This window comes from Triturus cristatus, chromosome 3_2 (genome assembly GCF_964204655.1).
Source record: "Triturus cristatus chromosome 3_2, aTriCri1.1, whole genome shotgun sequence".
In the NCBI taxonomy this organism is placed as follows: domain Eukaryota; kingdom Metazoa; phylum Chordata; class Amphibia; order Caudata; family Salamandridae; genus Triturus; species Triturus cristatus.
In genome coordinates, this window is record NC_140584.1 from 12,272,949 (window position 1) to 12,289,329 (window position 16,381).

Here is a 16,381-nt window from a genome sequence, read left to right on the forward strand (position 1 = left end):
TAACTATAACATGTGTGAAACCTATGGTTTTTTCACTGAATTTCTAAGGTTTTTTAAATGCTAATTCCTAACTATAACGTGTGTGAAACCTATGGTTTTTTCAGTGAATTTCTAAGGTTTTTTAAATGCTAATTCCTAACTATAACGTGTGTGAAACCCATGGTTTTTTCAGTGAATATATATATATATAGACTCATATGTTGATTGGTGCTATTCTGAATGACTTGTTTTTTGTTTTTTGACTGGTAAGTCTCTCGATTGTGGGATTTTTGTTATAATAAAAAGAAGGATTTAGTAGGGCACAGGGCAATAGGTTTGAGTTCATGATATAGTACTACCTATTAGGGGAATAGATAAGTATATCGCCCTATAAGTATTCCTACATATCTATATATACAATTTGTTTAAAGTGCCTATCAATGCCAGGCCCTTGTTGTTGAATCATATGTTGATTGGAGGGTGGCCTGGAATTCAGTTTCCCTCTGCAGCTCCTTGTTGAATTACATGGGCTTCACTGGAGCCTACCGCCAACTCAAATAGGGACCAGGAGAAGAAGTGCGGGGCCAGGAGAGGAAACAAGGTATTGACTTCACTGCAGCCTGCATCCAATTCAAACAGGGACCCGGAGAAGAAGAATGGAGCTGATCCGACGAGAAGGATGCCAACCACGAGTGACGACGACCCGGAAGTGTGGGTAAGAAATGGAAGTGAAACTACTCTCTTTCCCGAAGCAGGTACGCAAAGCGTCCCTGCTCAGGATCTACGAGTATTTAGGCTCCCCGGCCGGCTCCTGTGCATGCGTGTTAGCCGGAGCTGGCCATATTTGTACTTTGCCGGTCGTACGTGACCTGTTAAGTCTGACACTAGTAAACAAAAGAGTTTTTTTGCACAACAGACATGCTGAACGTGCCCATTTGAAGGAGCTCTCATATGTGATAATGAAGAAAATGGCGACTCAAAGAATTAAATTATTTGCCCACGATCACATCATGTGAAACCAGTTTATGGGTCAAGAGCATTACAAATAGGTCGAGTAGATTATTAAAGTCACCAGACCTACAGGTCTAGTAACACTTTTATGATTTTTTGAGGCCTGCCTATACAATCAGAATAAATAAAAAAAGAGTGAAACCTCACCATTCTAATTCCAGAGTATTACCATAAAGATTCTTGGAGACCCTCACCCACTAGTTCCAGCCAGTGGTGTATATTATCTACACCAGTGTATTTTAGTGGACAGCTTCATCATCTGGGTCCCCTCCCTGGTCATGGGGTAGTACAGGTAGGTAACACCTCAACCAGGGGGGAGACAATCTGGATGTAGAATACAGGTGGGATCTGTAGGGATAGTTACAATTACCTCCTATACCATAATTCACAACTTTAATAAAAATTAGAATAGGGGTAACATTAAAAAATTGGGAGATGTTTGCGGAATGCTCTACTAATCCTTCACATCGACAGTCTACATGTTTCAGCCATCGATTGCCTGTTGGGTCAGTTGTCTTTATGGTGAGACCCTGGAATTAGAATGGAGAGGTTTCACCCTTCTTTGATTTATTGTAAAGTAAAGAAACCTCCTGTGTATTTGGATTCTGAAACAACAAAGTGCATATTCAAAGGTTATTGTCTGAATGCTATGGTATCTCGTGTGAGAAACCAAGGAGTGAACCTGTTCACAGGAAAAACCCTGAAAGATGACTGGATGAGAGGAGGAGACAATGCAACATTAACTGCAACAGTGATTTTGAGCGTTTATAATAGTACGTATTCCTACAGTAGATTACGCCATTCTTATATTTCTTTGTGCCATTCCCTAACTCCCCTGCCATCCCATTGAGCGTAGTGTCTACTTCTTCTGCGCATTTTTTACCGGCTTTATTCATTATTGCTTTGAGACTCTGAGTTTCGAGAACCTCTTTTTATGGGAAATTCTTCTTAGATTTGATTATTGATTTTGAATATATTTCACCTTGATGCTTGAGCTCACTCGTTTTCAAATTCAAACCCGTTATGGGCTCTGACTGACACCTTTACATCTCATTTTTTGAATAGGGATCTTCTTCCTTTATGTAACACACTTAATGAATTATACTTTAATTGAACTAATAATTATTATTTTTCTATCAGTTCTGTAAACGATTGATTTGAACTAATATGTATACAATTTATGACAATGAATAAAGATAATTTACTAAACTTTGAATTAATAAAACCCTTAAAATTTTCAGTAATTCTTGTTATTGACTAAACTTAAATAGAGACTGTGATTAATATTTTTGTGATGATTTGCTCCCGTTTCTCGGATTCAGTGTCCAAGATCCATTGGCCTATTTGATGAAATACAGGGGGATCAGCCCTGTGTGGGTGTGTGATCGTAAACTATGTTTTATTTAAACTGATTATCCCTGCAGCAAATTTGGTAGCAGAGGAAGGTTTAGATCCTGAGAAGAGGAGCTGTAAATACTTGCCCAAGTTACAGTAATGCCCTAATCGCATACCCAATGTCAAGAACTTGGAGACTGATGAGGTGTTTGATTTTCTAAAAGCAGTTGCTGTATTAGAGGTGTGAGTATTAATAGGGTTATGCATCACAGATTGTGATTATTTTTGTCTGTATTGATTGAATTAGAAGTAAGTGTGTTTGATGTTTATGTTGTTAAGAAGTAGAAGAGGTTATCGGGCTCGACGTAGGCTAAGGTTTTGGGATAAAAGATCTAGAAATAAGTTTAGAAGACACAAGTTTTTCTTGTCTAATATTTTGCTGTGTAGCTCATGAGGTACCGTTGACTACACAAATTGAAATAGGAAATCTAATGATTTGTTGTGAAGGTACTAATATTAATTGATGGTGGTAGAACCTAATTGCACAAAAAGGGTGAAGCTTCATTGATTATAGTGCTTTCCTCCTGGTCGAGATCTTATTGGTTATTGTGATAACTCTTTTTGTGTGAAAAGTCAGAAGGAGTAAAAAACATTAATATTCCCATTGTTGAATTGCCTTTTAGTTTCTTTAGTGGAGCAGACAAAGATTTGTTTATTTACGTTTAAGATTGTAGAATTTTGTGTAAGAGAGAAATTGTAAAGGAGGGTGTACCGCTGCAAGGAGTGAAATCATACGTCATAGAATCCCACGCTGATATTTGTTAGTTTTTTTGTGTATACCGAATTGAGATTGGCCAACAGGTCTTTAAGAATTAAAACTATGACAGGATTGGAGAAAGAGATTTGACGTTTATGGAAAGGAATCAAAACACTGAAGGTGAACTGTATCATCAAATCTCTAATTGTTGAATTTTGTGCGAATCATGTAATGTTTTAAGGGATTTAAGAAAATTGTGAGAGGTGATCTTACAATTCCGATACGGTAAAGGAAACAGGCCTCTCCTGAGAGTATATCAACACAACAAAACCAGGTTTCTAAGGCGCTTTTTATTAGCCTTCCAACTTTCATCAACGTGTGTGAATTACTGCCATTTGCACTACTCCATTTTATATATATTTTTATAGTAGTCACACTCCGTGTAGTCGCCATTCTTTTTTTTTTTTAAAAAACAATTTTTACAGAAGACAGTCCTCCAATAACAGGGTTTCTTCAAACTAGCCTGATGTAAACCCCACAATTACAAACTGTGAAAAATAATACAAAAATGTGGAAAAACAAAATGACCCCTCACGTGCGCACCACCAATGGCATAGCTGGTTGGTACTCACCAGTTATGCCCACTGTTATCATCATTGGCGGTCATTTTGTTAAAAAGTAAACAAAAAAGTGTCCAAACAAAAAATTATAAGAATCAAGTGCAGTGACGTGAAATAGGTCACATCCCTCGATGTAACCAAGTGTGATATTGAAATTGAGAAAACACTCGCAAAGCAATCCTTTATTATTTACTGAGTGTTTTTATCAAATTAAAATGAATAGGTTGCCATTCATGCATACCTTTTCAAATGCCAACATGTTTCTTTGCCGCAATAATTTAGGCAAATTCATCAGGGCCAAAAACACTTCGTCAGCACCCGTATTGGACACAGCGCTATGGAAGACTGTCAAATGCAAAAAAAGAGAAACACACAACAAAATATTATGTCATTAACCCCTCAACCAGCCCGGAAATATGAAAAAACATTGTTTTCAACCTGTGTGCCTGGCAATATTTATCCTAGATAGCCAACGTTTTTGTATACCAGCTTCACTTTTGAGGTCACCTACAGAACTCCATTTATGAGTCTTCCTTGCGAAATGACCATATAGTTATCATGTCAATCTAAAGTAAAATCAGGAAAGAAGTTTAAAAAGCCTTATTTAGCAACATGAGGGACGAAGAACAAAAAGAGGTACACGATCAATCAGCAAGTGTATATGGGAAACCATCGTAATAGCATGCTCGCATATGCCAATCTAATTTCTAACAAAGCCCCTATGTTGAAGTTAAGGTTTTGTTTCCCTCATCCATAAAATCAATTCCTTCAGTTTTGAAACCCGGACTATCACCCATTTAGATATCCGAGACGCAAACCGCCCTCTATCTCCTTACTTCTCGGGGCCTCATGGAGCACGTTGTCAGCTGCCATGGCGTCCCATCGCAAACACGCCATTTTTCAAACTCGTCCCTAAGATCACGTGCGCAACAACAGTCACGTACCGGGTGTCTTTTTTGGTACGCGTCGCAACGTGGGCGCCATTTTGTGTTGGGAAAACGACAACACATTCATGTGATAGCGCTGGTGTTCGAGATAGACCTCTTTCAAATCAAGCTCCTTTCCAATAGAGTTTTTTCACATTATTTATTGTTCTTGAATAAAACGTACATTAACTTTCCTCTTGCTTGTACAAAGGGAATCAGCGCGCTAAATACTAAGAGGAAAGCCTACATAAACATTCTCGCCGGCATTTTTCCAAAATACTTTTCAAAGCACATGTCTAAAATATCCAGAGGCAATTGTCTAAGGAAAGGGGGGGGGAAGGGCGGGGGGAACCCCTCACTACGCCGGTTCGATATCAAATGGATGATATAGTCAGGATAACTTATCCATAATTATGGACAACCATTTCTCCTTCGCATATTATATCTCCTTGCGACACCTCCTACAACATGATATTTTATATATATACAAAACGTCTCTCTCCCCAAAAGAGGTTAGCCGCAACTTTCACCACTGTTCATGCGGCATGTCATTCAGAACAAACTTAACATAGTGCAGTTATATATTCTCTGGAGATACTAGTCACCCTAGAGTTATCTCTTAAGGAAACCCTACATAGCACATTGCTTCAAGGTCTATAGAGGGTTTAATAATTCAATGTCTCTAACACTGATACCAAAAAGGTTTCAACAAAAAGGTGGTGGGGGGCAGCCAACTCTTATAAGATTTTTAGCATGTTAGGAGCCCCTAACACTACAAGAGTGAGCTCCGAGACCTGGTACAAGGGAGTTACAAAGTAACCCACCATCTCAACAGGTTTCTGCCCCTGAAGAAAAACCTCAGACTACTGTAAAAGTCACCCAACTTTGTTCCACTCAAATTCATTGAGCCCGCATTGGTCACTTTTTTCTTGATATATCCAGCGGGCTTCTTTTGAGGCTAAATCCTCTCTATGTTCTGTGGGATCCCTCTTACCTTTTCCAGGACAACCCATGTGAAACTGTGCTTTTGTAAATGGCAACGTTGCACCAATTTTGTTGTGAGTTTTCCTGACTTTATAGTGCTAAGGTGCTCCTGTATTCTCACTTTGATTTTTCTGGACGTAAGCCCTATATACTGAAGATTACATTCACACGTCAGCCTATACACCACATTTGTGGTATTACAATTGCTGAAGTGCGTAAGGAACCACTCTCTACCAGAATTAAGGTGCACACTTGAGGTTTTCTTAGTCAGTGGACACACCGTACAGGACCCACAGAGATAATGACCATTTGGAATCGTGGTTTCAATGTTTTTTAGTGTCAGTGGTAGACGGGTGTGGACTAATTTGTCCTTCAGATTGCACGCCCTCTTGAAAGCAAATCTTGGTGATGGCATCTTGAAATCTTTGTTAAACAAAATAGACCAGTGTTTACGTATAGATTTTCTTATTCTTGTAGCCAACGGATCAAATGTCATTACCACCGGAACACACTCATCTTTCGCTTTTTCAGTTTTTTCTAACAATACAATCCGAGGAGTGTTCAAAGCCCTCTTCTTTGCTTGTTTTATTGTTTTAAGGGGTAGTTCCTCTGCTTCAATCTTTCACTGAGTTCTTCAGATTGTTCCAAATATGTATTGACCGAGGAGCAATACTGGCGGTAGAGTAAAAACTGCCCAACCGGCAAATTGTCCCTCAAGGCTCTCGGATGGTAAGAATTATATGACAGAAGAGAGTTTCTGTCTGTGGCTTTTTGATGGACACATGTGGTCAACACATCTTCATTCACTTTTATATCTAAGTCCAGATACACCGCAAAACAGTTGCTGTATGGCCAGGTGAATCTTAGACAAGGATCTTGTTGATTCAGCCAATTTAAGAATCTCAGAAGGACCTCATCCGCTCCTGACCAGATGCAGAGCGCGTCATCTACATAACGCTTCCAGAGGCGTATATTGCTCTGGAAGGGGTTGGTGGACTGATAGACGACGTGCTACTCAAACTGGCCAACATATATACATGCCAGACTGGGCGCCATAGTTGCGCCCATTGATGTACCTGTAGTCTGCAGATACAGGTTCTCCTTGTAACAGAAAAAGTTCCTCGTCAAGGCCAGTTCCACGCACTGCAGTACAAATGACTGAGGCGCATCATAGAACCATTCATGATCCCCCAGGGTGCGCGCTGATGCCACCAACGTTGCATCCTGGGGGATGCAGGTGTATAGTGATTCTAAGTCCATGGGAAGCAAGAGCTCTCGGGTACCATCAAAACGCATTCCATTCAGAATATTCAAAATCTCAGTGCTATCTTTAACAAAGGCCGGTTGTTTAATGACGGACTCACGTAAAAAGAAATCGGCAAATTGGGACAGGGGTTCTAAAATTGATTGGATCCCCGATACAATCGGTCTTCCGGGGGGAGGACGTGTGGGTTTATGGATTTTAGGAAGGATATAAAAAGCTGGGATATGCATTAGCACTTTTGGTATATAAAAGTTATATGGTATTTTGCTTATTTGCACTATATATCATGCAAACCTGTACTGTACTTGATCTATTCATTGAGTATGATCTTTTGCTGTTTTAAATTTGTCTGTACATTCTCCTTTTCTTTTTAATTGTGATGGTTGTTTTTTTCTCTTTTAAAAAATGCTTTTATGGTGATCTACTTTGCACCGAATAAAGCTTGCTTTGAACTATTGAACTATTAATAAGAAATTCAGCTTCCTTCACTGTGATCCATGTATTCTCCTTTGCTTTGCCCACCATCTCTCGGATTTTCAGTTGAAGTTCTCCTGTGGGGTCACGACTAAGGGGCTGATAGTTGGTACGTGCCTCCAATAGTCTATTGACATCATCATAATCAATCGTGTTTATCACAACCACTGCCCCACCCTTGTCAGCTGGTTTTATGGTCAGGGAGTGGTTGTTCTGCAAGCTCTTAATTGCACTCCACTCTTCTCTTAGTCGTGACCCCACAGGAGAACTTCAACTGGTAATCCGTGAGATGGTGGTCAAAGCAAAGGAGAATAAATGGATCATAGTGAAGGAAGCTGAATTCCTTATTAATGAAAAACCTAGGATCCCAGCTTTTTATATCCTTCCTAAAATCCATAAACCCACACGTCCTCCCCCCGGAAGACCGACTGTATCGGGGATCCAATCAATTTAGAACCCCTGTCCCAATTTGCCGATTTCTTTTTACGTGAGTCCGTCATTAAACAACTGGCTTTTGTTAAAGATACCACCAAGATTTTGAATATTCGGGATGGAATGCATTTTGATGGTAACCGAGAGCTCTTGGTTACCATCGACATAGAATCACTATACACCTGCATCCCCCAGGATGCAACGTTGGTGGCAGCAGCGCGCGCCCTCGGGGACCAAGAATGGTTCTATGATGCACCTCAGTCATTTGTACTGCAGTGCGTGGAACTGGCCTTGACGAGAAACTTTTTCTGTTACAAGGAGAACCTGTATCTCCAGACTACAGGTACATCAATGGGCACAACTATGGCGCCCAGTCTGGCATGTATATATGTTGGCCACTTTGAGGAGCACGTTGTCTATCAGTCCACCAACCCCTTCCAGACGAATATACGCCTCTGGAAGCGTTATATAGACGACGCGTTCTGCATCTGGTCAGGAGCGGAAGAGGTCCTTCTGAGATTCTTAAATTGGCTGAATCAACAAGATCCTTGTCTAAGATTCACTTGGTCATACAGTAACAGTTTTGCGGTGTATCTGGACTTATATACAAAAGTGAATGAAGATGTGTTGACCACATGTGTCCATCAAAAAGCCACAGACAGAAACTGTCATATAATTCTTACCATCCGAGAGCCTTGAGGGACAATTTGCCGGTTGGGCAGTTTTTACGCTACCGCCGGAATTGCTCCTCTGTCAATACATATTTGGAAAAATAATAAAACAAGCAAAGTAGAGGGCTTTGAACACTCCTCAGAGTGTATTGTTAGAAAAAACTGAAAAAGCGAAAGATGAATGTGTTTCGGTGGTAATGACATTTGATCCGTTGGCTACAGGAATTAGAAAATCCATACGTAAACGCTGGTCTATTTTGTTTAGCAAAGATTTCAAGATACCACCACCAAGATTTACTTTCAAGAGGGTGTGCAATCTGAAGGACAAATTAGTCCACACCCGTCTACCACTGACACTAAAAAACATTGAAACCATGATTCCAAATGGTCATTATCTCTGTGGGTCCTGTATGATGTGTCCACTGACTAAGAAAACCTCAAGTGTGTTCCTTAATTCTGGTAGAGAGTGGTTCCTTACGCACTTCAGCAATTGTAATACTACAAATGTGGTGTATAGGCTGACGTGTGAATATAATCTTCAGTATATAGGGCTTACATCCAGAAAAATCAAAGTGAGAATACAGGAACACCTTAGCACTATAAAGTCAAGAAAACTCACAACAAAATTGGTGCAACATTGCCATTTACAAAATCACAGTTTCACATGGGTTGTCATTGTAAAAGGTAAGAGGGAATCCACAGAACAGCGAGAGGATTTTAGCCTCAAAAGAAGCCCGCTGGATATATCAAGAAAAAAGTGACCAATGCGGGCTCAATGAATTTATTGAGTGGAACAAAGTTGGGTGACTTTTACAGTAGTCTGATGATTTTCTTCAGGGGCAGAAACCTGTTGAGATGGTGGGTTACTTTGTAACTCCCTTGTACCAGGAGCTCACTCTTGTAGTGTTAGGGGCTCCTAACATGCTAAAAATCTTATAAGAGTTGGCTGACCCTCCCCCACCTTTTTGTAGAAACCTTTTTGGTATCAGTGTTAGAGACATTGAATTATTAAACCCTCTATAGACCTTGAAGCAATGTGCTATGTAGGGTTTCCTTAAGAGATAACTCTAGGGTGACTAGTATCTCCAGAGAATATATAACTGCACTATGTTAAGTTTGTTCTGAATGACATGCCGCATGAACGGTGGTGAAAGTTGCGGCTAACCTCTTTTGGTGAGAGAGACATTTTGTATATATATATATATATATATATATATATATATATATATATATATATATATATAAAATTTCATGTTGTAGGAGAGGTCGCGAGAAGATATAATATGCGAAGGAGAAATGATTGCCCATAATTATGGATAAGTTATCCTGACTATATCATCCATTTGATATCGAACCGGCGTAGTGAGGGCTTCCCCCCACCCGCCCTTTCCCCCCACTTTCCTTAGACAATTGCCTCTGGATATTTTAGACATGTGCTTTGAAAAGTATTTTGGAAAAATGCCGGTGAGAACGTTTATGTAGGCTTTCCTCTTAGTAGTTAGCGCGCTGGTTCCCTTTGTACAAGCTAGAGGAAAGTTAATGTACGTTTTATTCAAGAACAATAAATAATGTGAAAAAACTCTACTGGAAATGAACTTGATTTGGAAGAGGTCTATCTCGAACACCAGCGCTATCACATGAATGTGTTGTCGTTTTCCCAACACAAAAAGGCGCCCACGTTGCGACGCGTACCAAAAAAGACACCCGGCACATGTCTGTTGTTGCGCACGTGATATTAGGGGCGAGTATGAAAATTGGCGCGATGGCGATGCGACGCCACGGCAGCTGACAACGTGCTCCATGAGGCCCGAGAAGTAAGGAGATAGAGGGCGGTTTGTGTTTTGGATATCTAAATGGGTGATAGTCCGGGTTTCGAAACTGAAGGAATTGATTTTATGGATGAGGGAAACAATACCTTAACTTCAACATAGGGGCTTTGTTAGAAATGGGATTGGCATATGTGAGCATGCTATTACGATGGTTAATGGTGAACTGTTTCCCATATACAATTGCTGATTGATCGTGTACCTGTTTTTGTTCTTCGTCCCTCATGCTGCTAAATAAGGCTTTTTAAACTTCTTTTCTGATTTTACTTTACATTGACATAATACCTATATGGTCATTTCGCAAGGAGGACTCATAAATGGAGTTCTGTAGGTGACCTCAAAAGTGAAGCTGGTATACAAAACGTTGGCTATCTGAGGGTAAATATTGCCAGGCACACAGGTTGAAAACAATGTTTTTCATATTTCCGGGCTGGTTGAGGGGTTAATGACGTAGTATTTTGTTGTGTGTTTCTCTTTTTTTGCATTTGGCAGTCTTCCATAACGCTATGTCCAATACGGGTGCTTTGACGAAGTGTTTTTGGCCCTGATGAATTTGCCTAAATTATTGTGGCAAAGAAACATGTTGGCATTTGAAAAGGTATGCATGAATGGCAACCTATTCATTTTAATTTGATAAAACCACTCAGTAAATAATAAAGGATTGTTTTCTCAATTTTAATATCACACTTGGTTACATCGAGGGATGTGACCTATTTCACTTCACTGCACTTGATTCTTATAATTTTTTGTTTGTTTGTAAAATGGAGTAGTACAACTGAGCAAATGGCAGTAATTCACACACGTTGATGAAAGTTGGAAGGCTAATAAAAAGCACCTTAGAAACCTGGTTTTGTTGTGTTGATGTTTGATGAGTGGAGGGCGACCAGGCTCTCTTTTCCCTCTGTTGCTCCTTTGTGAATACATTCTCCTGAGAGTATACCTGCACATTACATGAGGACAACATTGGGATTAGATACATGGTTGTGGCTTTGTCAGTGGTTATAAGATTGCCAAAAAAATAGAGTTCCTTTTGGTACATTTGAATTGAAAATTGACAGGTTGAAGGAAAAGCTGGATGAAATGAAGCCATCACCTAACCCACACAGTACCAATCACTAAACATATGGAAAAAGACATCACGAAAGCTATAGTCGAGGGAACTAGATTATACCCACCTTTTACTACAGAGACACCGGATAAATTGAAAAAGAATAAAACACAGGGAAAAGAAGCTGAGAAAGATGAGACATAGAAGGATACTGATAGTGATTCAGGGGATGAGATAATGGATGCAATGTTAGCTATGCATCCCCCCACCTTACGTGCACCCCATCACTAGTGCTGATAATGCCACCACAAATACTACAGTGGCTACTGAGCCTGTTAACAGAGCGTAATCCAGATTAAAAGACCATTTCAAACATTCCAAGTTGCTCCAGCACCTGTTGGTACAACGTCACCTATGGTAACACAAGGTTGTTACTGCTTCAGTTATGACTCTTCCAGTACAATTATCACAAATTGCAACAGTACAGACAGTTGAGATTGTTCCAAAATAGAATACCCCAATTACAGGAGCTCCGGGAGCTGTCGGGGGATTGAATGCAACAGGGTTCATCCCTACATCACAGAATCCACATATTGTAGCCTGGAAACCACTACAAATTATTCAATCATTAATAGAAGGGGGAGGAGTGTCTCGCAATGCCAATAGTCCAGGGAGAGACTAATTTATTTGAAGGAAGGATTTTTTCACCATGGTTTGAGGACGCTGTCGGCCTTAGAAAGACAAAGTACAGAACAACAAGTTACCCCAGAATCTTAAACGGAGAGAGACCACTTGATGTTTCCACACTAAACGTGAAAATAGAGGAGATTATTAGGAGATGCTTAGAACGTGAACATTTAAACCTGTATCAATGGAAATATCTGATTTACCCGAGTAAAGAAATCACAAGAGATGCACCAATTACACATGATAAATTAACTGATTTGACTCGAAAATATGGTGTGATCTTTCAAAAGGTTTTCCTCTACAGAGTGCAATTAGATGATGGAGCAATTAAGACAATGCGTTCTTTAGGAATAAGATTACACATAACTGAATTAGTGAAATATATCCGTAAATGGAATGACTTAACAAAAATTGAGCGTAAATGATTAAAGAAACATAAAAAGAAAAGGAAACAGTCAGAGGAAGATGGGGAAAATAAAAAGTCATCAAACGGGTTCTCAAGATGAAGAAGGAGCTTCAGCTTAAGCGTTCAGAGAGCTAACGGGTGGAGTGTATGTTCATGTATCATGGAGCAGAGGTGATCTTGCAGCATTTACAAATGATTTTCCCAAGTTGAGAGATAAGCTCATACGGTGGTACACACAGGTTAGCATGTGTCAAAATTTCAAAAGTGTTGTGGATTGATATGAATAAAATCCTTTGAAACTATAGTGCCAAATGATTTGTGTGTCTAATGTAAGGTTGCTGCTGCAAGAGGAGCCAAAGAGAGATGCTGACACTAATGCACCATCTGCTAAAGATGGAAAAATGCAAAGCAGTGATTACTTTCCTGAACGGCAAAGTGCCTCCGAAAGACATTGATTGGGTGAAAATTAAAAGAACTTCACAAGAACCAAAGGAATCAGTGCATGATGATTACTATGAGCGATTGGTAAAGGTTTTTATTTTAACAACACAGTGGAAGAGAGCATCCCGAACCTAGTGATATAGGGTTCTGTGTGTCTCAGTTTGTTATCGGGTTAAGACCAGAGATCAGTATGCATATACAACACAGTGTGATCTGCGGGCAGACAAAGCCATTGGATGAAATCCTCAGGAATGCAGAATACTGTAGTGATGGAGAAGAACTGAAGCAGAGAAAACGTAAAGAGAAATTCATGTTAGCCCAGATGAAGTTTGGTCAGAGGGGTTTTCAGAATCAATCAACAGAAGTGAATCAAGGTGGTATGCAATGGGGGAGGAGCCTAGCGCGCAACCAAGATGGCCGCGTAGGTGCGAGGCTCCCGAGGACCTCCGCAACCTCCTACGTTTATCCTGACTTCATCCTGCATCGGTTGAGGGAACTGTGTCGGTGAGCCCAAGCCGAGGTGGTACCCGTTTCCCGTTTTCGAATCGGACCTCGGGTGCCGGAGTGAGCACCGATTGAAGTTTGCGGCCTACCTCTCTCCTGACCCCGGATTCGCGTTTGGGGGCGACCCGGTGACAAAGTGAACAACAACGGCGGGCTGGGCCTGGCGAGTTGCGTACCCCGCACTTTCACTTTCACTTTTGCGCCCCCTTGCTGTTTTCGCAAGTGGGATCGCGGCGCTCTTGGTGTTGGGGTGGCCTCGCTGGGAGACCCTGCCTGCCTGCCTGCTGTGGCCCGCTCCGCCGTCCTGGGGTGGCCCCCCGGAGCTCGTGGCCTTGATTGCTCGCTTTTTACTGCGTGGCTGGTGAGGGTGTGAGACCCGCGACGATGGCCACTAAACAAGATGGAGATTGGTTGAAGGCCAAGTCGACCCGGCGTGGCGCCGCACATCAGGCCAACATCATGGACCGCTACACCCTCCCGAAGGGATCTCCCGGTGGACCGCACAAGTCCTCTGAGTGCCCCCCGGATGCCCCGGACTTGCCCACAGATCTGACTCTGCAAGACGTCATGGGCGCCGTTGCTGAGATGAAGGCCTCGGTGGGCCAGCGGTTTGAAACATTAGCGTATAAAATCGACGCGGTCCTCGTTGATGTCAACCTGGTGAGAGCTGATCTCTCGAAGACCAACGACCGGGTCGATTCTCTGGCCCACACCGCGCCGGACCTCACGACTGAGGTGGCGGCCCTTCAGACGGAGGTACACCGGCTTCGTCAGGCGAGTGCGCTCATGGATCGGCGCCTGGAGGATTCCGAAAGCCGGGCCCGGAGGAATAATATCCGCATCATCGGAGTACCTGAGGGACGGGAGGAGTCGGCGGCGGATCTTTTTGTGGAGGACCTGATCACTACCCATCTCCAGCCTCGGGGACTGAGTAAATTTTTTGCGGTGGAGAGGGCTCATAGAGTTCCCGGGGGAAGGCCGAAGGTCGGAGCCCCTCCGCGGCCTCTTATTGCCCGTATCTTTAATTTTCGGGACAGGGATGCAATTCTGCAAGCCTCCAGACTGCAAGGGCCGATTAAGTTGGAGAACATGGAGGTGAACTTTTATCCTGACTTCACCCAAGCGGTCCAGAAGCAGAGACTGAGCTTCTTGGGCGTCAAGCGGCGGCTTCGGGACATGAACTTAAAATACGCCATGCTCTTCCCGGCCAGGCTGCGGGTGGAGGTGGATGGTCGCACTCACTTTTTTGACCGTCCTGAAGCGGCCGAGGACTGGCTGGACACTTTGTCTGGGGGTCGGGATCGGGATGGCGGGGGGGGCTGCGGGAGGAGAAGGCCCACTGGACCGGGACTGAGGTGCTGATACTGGGACTCACTCTGGACGAAGATGCTGCCGCTTTCGGCCAAGCTTAGGGTCTCTCATTTTTTGTACTCGTTCTCCCTCCTTTGTAGGTGGTGCGGGGTCTCGAAGGGGTACTCTTTCCTCCTCTAGGGGGTTTATCTAGTTTCAACTATATAGGGGCGACAGGCACACTGCAAGTTGGGGGGCTGTTCGGGCTCATGCAGGGGTGCAGGGAGGGGGGAGTTTTGTTGGGGCGGTTGGGTTGGGGTGGGGTGTTGTTCATTTGTACCACAAGGCAAAAGTATTGTTGTGCTATTCCCAAAGTGCTCTCGGGGGGACGAGTGATTGCTTTCGTTTATGATGGGGGGTAGGGGACTGAGTCTTTTGTCCTGGAACGTTAATGGACTGGGGGACAGGATAAAACGAGGTGTGGTCCTGCAGTTCCTGAAACGAATTTCACCTGACATAGTTTTTCTGCAGGAGACGCACCTCATTGGCAACTCCTTTCGTGCTATGAACCGGCGGGGCTACTGCCTTCTGGCCCATTCGGGCTTCACGTCGGGTTCAAGGGGTGTGGGCATCATGGCCAAGACCTCGCTCCAGTTGGAAGTTGATGAGGTACTCCATGATGACAGGGGACGTGACACGGTTCTGGTGGGTAGAATGGAGGGCAGAGTGATTATTTTTGTTTCTGTCTATGTCCCGCCAGGGTTGCAGACGACCACCTATGCGGATCTGGGGCGCCTCCTCCTGGGCCTTCCGGAGGGGATCCTGGTGGTTGGGGGGGATTTTAACGCTGTGGTTTCCGGAATTGAGGACCGTCACCCCCCTAGGGATCTCCCCCGTGCCCAAGCGTGGTTGTCTGGCCTATTGGATGCCTTGGGGCTGGTGGATTGTTGGCGTTTGAAACATCCTACGCAGAAACAGTACACTTTTCATTCCGGGGCCCATGGCAGTCTATCAAGACTAGACTATGTCCTGGTGCCGGCGGCACATGCGGGGAGGATCGGGGAGGTGCGCCATTTGGCGCAGGGTATTTCAGACCACTCTCCGCTCTTATTGCACTTCGATATTCTCCCGAGGAGAGAGGGTAGGGTGGCCCCGATTAATCCCTGGTACCTGCGTGACCCCACCATTCGCGCAGAGTTGGTTAAGTCCCTTAAGCGATATTTTGATGATAATGTGGGGTCGGTGTCATCTGCGCTCTCGCTATGGGAGGCATTTAAGACGGTGATTCGGGGGGATGCCCTGTCCCTTATTTCCCATTCCCGGAGGCGCGAGCGGGAGGAGGTGATCCGTGTTGAAACTGAAATAACTGAGTTGGAGGGCGACCTCGAATGTGGGGTGACGGATGACAAATTACATGTCCTCTGACTCAAGCAGGCGGCCTATAAGGCCCTCGTCACGGAGGCGGCCAGGGGCCTCAGTAGAGAGCAACAGGGGAGACTGTATGATGTGGGTGATAAGGCTGGGAAATTGATTGCGTGGCTGGATAAAAAGGAGAGGGCGAGTCGAGTTGTCCCGTCGATTGAGAAACTGGATGGTGTGTGTGTCACGGAACCGGAAGAAATAGTCGATTGCTTTGCAGAATATCTCCGTGGGGTCTATTCCCCGGTGTCCTCCCGCTCGGAAGAGGATTCCCATGCCCTGCTTAGGGATATAGCGCTGCCTTCCC

At 43.3% G+C, this 16,381-nt stretch overlaps 1 protein-coding gene and 1 pseudogene across 3 annotated transcripts in view; one reads left to right on the forward strand and one right to left on the reverse strand.

The window, feature by feature from the left end:
• LOC146856679 (receptor-interacting serine/threonine-protein kinase 3-like) overlaps positions 1 to 16,381 on the reverse strand; it is a 1,419,725-nt gene that overhangs the window by 1,310,400 nt on the left and 92,944 nt on the right. The window lies entirely within an intron of this gene.
• The window catches only part of LOC146856685 (uncharacterized), a 65,837-nt pseudogene continuing 57,361 nt past the window's right edge, over positions 7,906 to 16,381 (forward strand).